Source organism: Saccopteryx bilineata, chromosome 11, assembly GCF_036850765.1.
Source record: "Saccopteryx bilineata isolate mSacBil1 chromosome 11, mSacBil1_pri_phased_curated, whole genome shotgun sequence".
NCBI classification, from domain to species: Eukaryota; Metazoa; Chordata; class Mammalia; order Chiroptera; family Emballonuridae; genus Saccopteryx; species Saccopteryx bilineata.
In genome coordinates, this window is record NC_089500.1 from 66,825,264 (window position 1) to 66,831,200 (window position 5,937).

The 5,937-nt window shown below is 42.6% G+C and overlaps 1 non-coding gene across 1 annotated transcript; it reads left to right on the forward strand.

Moving 5' to 3' along the window:
- The first annotated feature begins 5,861 nt into the window (after window positions 1–5,861).
- TRNAA-CGC (transfer RNA alanine (anticodon CGC)) lies at window positions 5,862–5,937 on the forward strand. The gene has a single exon. It is a non-coding gene; the product is annotated as a tRNA-Ala (tRNA).

Consider the following 5,937-nt stretch of genomic DNA (forward strand, 5'->3'; position numbering starts at 1 on the left):
TTTGCTTAGTTACTTTTTTTCCACTGAAGTGCCTTTATTGAAAGTTACTCATTTCAGACTTTGGGATATAACATTTGGACAGTGTTAGAAGATCCAAGTTCCTTGTTTTATCTCAATATAAAATGTGTCAAAACCTGCTTTAAATGATTACTTTGGGGGTGATTCATAGCCATGAGTCACAACTATATGTCACATTCTCTCACATTAATACAAAATGCTTAAAGCTATCACTGGGAATCTTTCATTCGTCTCTGCATTACTACATAATCTACCATCTTGGTACAGTTGGAAGAGCATCAGTCTAGGAGCTGTTGAACATACATTGTAACTATAATTTTCTACTCCAGCCCATAGTCTTCTCATTTGCAAAATGGGGAAGTTGAAGGTGTATTTCAAGTATTCAATATTTCAATATTTAATAATTAATGAGCCAAGTTTATGAAAGAGTGATTTCAAACCTAGGCTTCTCCACCTAATACTGCAACACTGTGATTATGAGTACCTTGGTTTATTCTACCGAAGACATTAATTTTTCCCTTAATGGGGGGGTGAGGAAGGGATCATTAATATTTGCCTGAATTAACCTTAAGGAAACCAAATTTAATAGACGAATACTATTTCAATATGGGGCTACCAGAAAGAACATAAATATATATTTTAGGTGGTAAAATGCATATGAAAAAGAAACAATCATGAACTTCATGTATCTAAAACATTTCCCCCTTAAATCAATCACCTGTGCTTCATGTCTGATATTTTGTTCTGCTGATATTTGACCCCCAATATCTGAGGAGGAAAAGTTTTCTTCTGATGATAGCCGCTATTCTGCTCAGCAAAATGAAGCTACAGAGAGACAATGGAAAAGTAGCTAAAGAAGCCTGTTTATTTGGAATATGAGGGGACCTGTATGTCTAATCTATTAATGATTTCTGTTCTTATCACAAGCAATACTGAAGGTCATCCAAAGGCCAGAAGAGTTGCATGAGTTATTTGATATCCATAAATTCATGTAAAGGGGCCAAGAGGCTGTGCTAGGGATCATTTTGCAAAGTTGCTTAAGAGACATTCAGAGACAGTTCAGCTCCATGACGAGAGCACAGAGAGAATGTCCAGTATCCAAATAGCAAGGGTATGCTTGTGCTTTAAAAATAACTCTGGGCAATGAAATGTGGTCCCATACCTTAATCAAAGAAACCTGGAACTCTAGGAACATGCAAAATACGATGGCAGGTGCCCCTTGCAGTGCCAAAAGGAACATCAAAGTTTCCTTCCACGACCTGGAAGTGGACCTTGTGAACGGGTCATTCTTATCTGGAGATGCTTTATACTAATGATTTCACACTTGCACCAAAATAGTTTACTGTTAACCTACTGGAGGGGGTGGGGGCCTGATATTTCTCAACTTAGAAGAATGAGAATAGTTTATCCTTAAAACTAGTATTGAATACAGATCACCACGACTTTATAGGAGGCATATAAAGAGCACCTGCTATATGGGCAGTTAATATCAAATGCTTCTAAAGATAGAGGCAGCTGCCTGCCCAACGGAAGGACATGTCTGGAACTGAGCAGTTGCTGAGGAGAGCTTTCAGTTGCAGGAGCCTGAAATATCACCCAGGTTAGGAAAGCAGTCTAGAGTCGCTGCTGTGGCAGCAATGAAATGGGCACTAATGATGCATTCTGTAGGAGCTGGAGTTATATGAATTTTGTATGATATTTAGGTCTGAAAGAACTTGCATGTTATTTTAACACATCTTAATATAAATCAGTTCACATTGACAACCAAGACCCGACATCCCTGATATGAATGGTATTTTTAAAATCAGTGGAATGAAGTGTAAAGACATTTTGAAAATTAGATCAAGAAATCTCAGTGTATGCTCGTTTTATAAATTTAAGGAGGCCCTGTGTGGTTGGCTCAGTGGTAGAGTGTTGGCCCAGCATGTGGATGTCCCAGGTTTGATTCCGAGTCAGAGCACACAGAAGCGACCATCTGCTTCTTCACCCCTCCCCCTCTCTATCTCTCTCTCAGAATCTCTCTCTCTTCTCCTGCAGCCGTGGCTCGATTGGTTTGAGTGCACCAGCCCCAGGTGCTGAGGATGGCTCCCTGGAGCCTCTGCCTCCAGCGCTAAAAATAGCTGGGTTGCGAGCTTGGCCCTAGATGGACAGAGCTTTGGCCCCAGATGGGAGTTGCCAGGTGGATCCAGTCGGGGCACATGCGGGAGTCTATCTCCTCTCCTCTCACTTGGAAAAGAAGAAAATAAAAATTAGGAGTTTGACATTTAATATTAAAGTCCAAAATGAAATTAACGTGGCACATGAGCTGAAATTGCGAAGGCCAGTACCCCTGTTGCCACATGGTTCTGTAGCTGCTGTAACATTTGGATTGTACTGTGAGGCATAGCCACATTCCCTAACAAAATCTATTTTCTTCATTGGCTCAGTGAACATTCTTTGACTTTTCTTCCCAGTTTATTCAGTGGGGTTTTATTGAGCACTTACTATGTGCCTAGGTACTATGTTACACTGCACATACAGTGGTAACCAGATGGACAGTAGTAGTTCCTTACTCATCTTTCATATTCAATTGAGGAGATACCTCTAAAACAAAATATTTATTTTCGTATTTTTTGAAGTAAGCGAGGAAGCAGAGAGACAGATTCCCACATGTGCTGGACTGGGATCCCCCTCTACCAGGATTCCCCCCGGGACTCCTGCTCCACCCCCACCCCCCGTGCATGCCCACCAGGGGGCGATGCTCGGCCCATCTGGGGTGTCGCTCCGCTGTAACCTGAGCCATTCTAGCACCTGAGGCAGAGGCCACAGAGCCATCCTCAGTGCCCGGGGCCAACTTTGCGCCAATGGAGCCTTGGATGAGGGAAGGGAAGAGAGAGACAGAGAAAGGAGAGGGGGAAGGATGGAGAAGCAGATGGGTGCTTCTCCTGTGTGCCCTGGCCGGGAATCGAACCCGGGACTTCCACATGCCGGGCCGACACTGTACCGCTAAGCTTAAAACAAAATTTCTTAGTTGCAATTTGGTGGTTGTTTCAAAGGAGGAAGACATGCTTTCGCTGAGACATAATTCGTTTAACCCTAGTATTCCAACTGCCGCCCTCTTGACATTGCCCAGGGTTGCCTTCTTCCCAGTTTTTCTGAGAATACTCAAGACTACCCAAGGTGCATCATGCCTCACTGCCACCTGGGCCTCTTTTCAAATCAAAGCTCTGTGGAAACGGTACATTGCTTTGCAATTTCAAAGTGCTCTTACATACTTCATCTCAATCCTCCACAAGAGCCGTGTTAAATAACGATGGACTTTGTTTTACTGGTGAGAAACTGAATCCACTATAAATAGATGGATTGATCTCACATTTGAACACAGGTCTCCTGATTGGAGAGCTGGTGCTCTTTTTGGTTACCTAGTACTCTTCAAACCATGCCGCTCAAAGTCCCTAAAGTGTCACAAGGGATGTATTTGAAAAAGTCTGAGCAGGTGGGACTCTGCTCTTCCTCCCTTGTTCTGCCCTTCCCCCTCCCACACTTCAACCAGAACAGTCCTATTTTCCTCACTGAAGATTGAGTTTGAAGATTTCTTAAGTTAAAGTTTAAAATACCCCTTGCCTTTACCAATTTACTGCTACAACCACCTATCACGCTGGGAATCATGGTATCACCTCCTCGTGTGGATTCCAGAAGCTGCTCTTCTCGGGCAGTTCTGGTCAGCGCACTGTCAAGCAGTAGTGAGGCAGCCCAGTAGAGCCGCCCCGAACACGTGGGGGGAAACCCGCCTCTACTGCTTGCTAGGTGTGAGACCTGGGCAAATCAATGTCTTGTACCTGAATTTCTTCCAACTGTAAAATAGAGATAATAGTTCCTCAAAAGACTACTGTTGTGAATATTCAATGAATTGATATCTGTTTTTTAAAAAGGACAGTGCCCAGCCCTGTTGTTATTGCATGGACCCCCTAGCATACCTCCCTCACTCTTCTTACCGACCTTGAAGTTCTAAACTGTTTTGTTAAAAGCAAATTGCTGAGGCCCTGGCCAGTTGGCTCAGCAGTAGAGTGTTGGCCAGGCATGTGGAAGTCTCGGGTTCGATTTCTGACCAGGGCACACAGGAGAAGCGCCCATCTGCTTTGCCACCCTTCCCCCTTTCTCCTTCCCCCTCTCCCCTTCCCCCTCTTCTTTCTCTTTGTCTCTCTCTTACCCTCCTGCAGCCAAGGCTCCATTGGAGCAAAGTTGGCCCGGGCGTTGAGGATGGCTCCATGGCCTCTGCCTCAGGCTCTAGAATGGCTCTGGTTGCAATGGAGCAACGTCCCAGATGGGCAGAGCATCGCCCCCTGGTGGGCATGCCGGGTGGATCCCAGTCAGGTGCATGCGGGAGTCTGTCTGTCTCCCTCCGCTTTTCACTTCGGAAAATACAAAAAAGCAAATTGCTGAATTTCAGTTCCATTCGAGATGGGAAATAAAGTCAGTTTGTCTCATGGAAAAGGATGAGTCTTGTATAAATTTGACTTCTTTATTTTTAGGCATGCATGGGAAATTATTGCTGACAGGGAAATGAACCTGAATCCAGAAAAATACCATAAAATTTCACAGGTTTAGTTATACTCCAAACTAAAAGTCATTTCGTTAGGTCTAAATGTTACACACCTCTAACTGGGTGATCAAAAAAAGTCCGTAGTTGCTCCTGGCAAAAAGGTTGTATTCCCACACCAGAAGTTGTGATGAACTTGGGCCGCCTCCCACTGAAGCAATGTAATGAAGGATTAAGCTGGTCCTGGAAGTCCATGAAGGACAACCAGGAGCCCCATAGAAGGAATGGTGACAGGCACTAAGGGGTGGGGTGAGGAGCACGTTGTAGAGGAGGAAGCCAGGTCTCGCAGCAGGGAGGGGACTTCCAGTAGCTGAATAGAAGTGCTTTCTGGACAAAAGAAGGCTGGTAACCCTGACTCATCACAGCTCATTTCTGTGGAGTGCCATCTCCCACAGAGCCTCAGGTTACAGGAATCTCAAACTGGATGAAGTACAGGAAAATCTTCCCTTAAAAAAAACAAAACACGGTATTCCTTGGCTTGTGGGTGTCTCACTTCTATCTCCACCTCTAATCAAATGGATATTTCCAAATTTCTTATAACTGTGTCCAAATTTTTTTATTCTTATAAGGATTCCAGTCATAGGATTAGGACTTATCCCAAGTCATTATAACCTCATCCTAATTTGATTACATCTGCAATTACCCTATTTCCAAATAAGGTCACATTCACAAGTACTGGGATATAGAACTTGAACATATCTTTTTAGGGGATACAGTCAATGAACAACAACCACTTGTAATAACTATCCTAAAATCTAATAATTTTGTAATCATTACCTTAAAATAATTGTTTTTAATAAATTAAAATTATCATATTTTAACTCAAAATATTACTTTTTCTGTAAAATAATAATTGGGACAATGTGTTTTATCAAATTGAATAACTCCATGACAAAATTAACTTTGTGTTTTAAAACATCAATAAAATAAACCTTAGACACTTAAAAAAAAAACACATTTGTCACTTGAACCCTGTATCATTTTATCAAACGTCATCACAATAAATTCAATCAAAATAAAACACGTTTGTAAATTTCTTTGGAAGTCTGAATGTTTTCCATTAGAATTATGTTCTAAATGATGGTTAGGTTCCCAGGTTATATCCAACCAGTGTAGTCTGCAATACAGCTGAAAGAGTCACATTCACAATTTTTAAAACACAAAAAAATACTACTTTTCTTTTGCTAAAAACTAGAGCAAAAGAACAGAAAGAACTGAGACAAGTTTGCATTGTATACTGATGCTTGAAGAAAAGCAAGCACAGGCCCTGGCCAGTTGGCTCAGTGGTAGAGCGTCGGCCTCGCGTGCGGAAGTCCCGGGTTCGATTGCCGGCCAGGGCA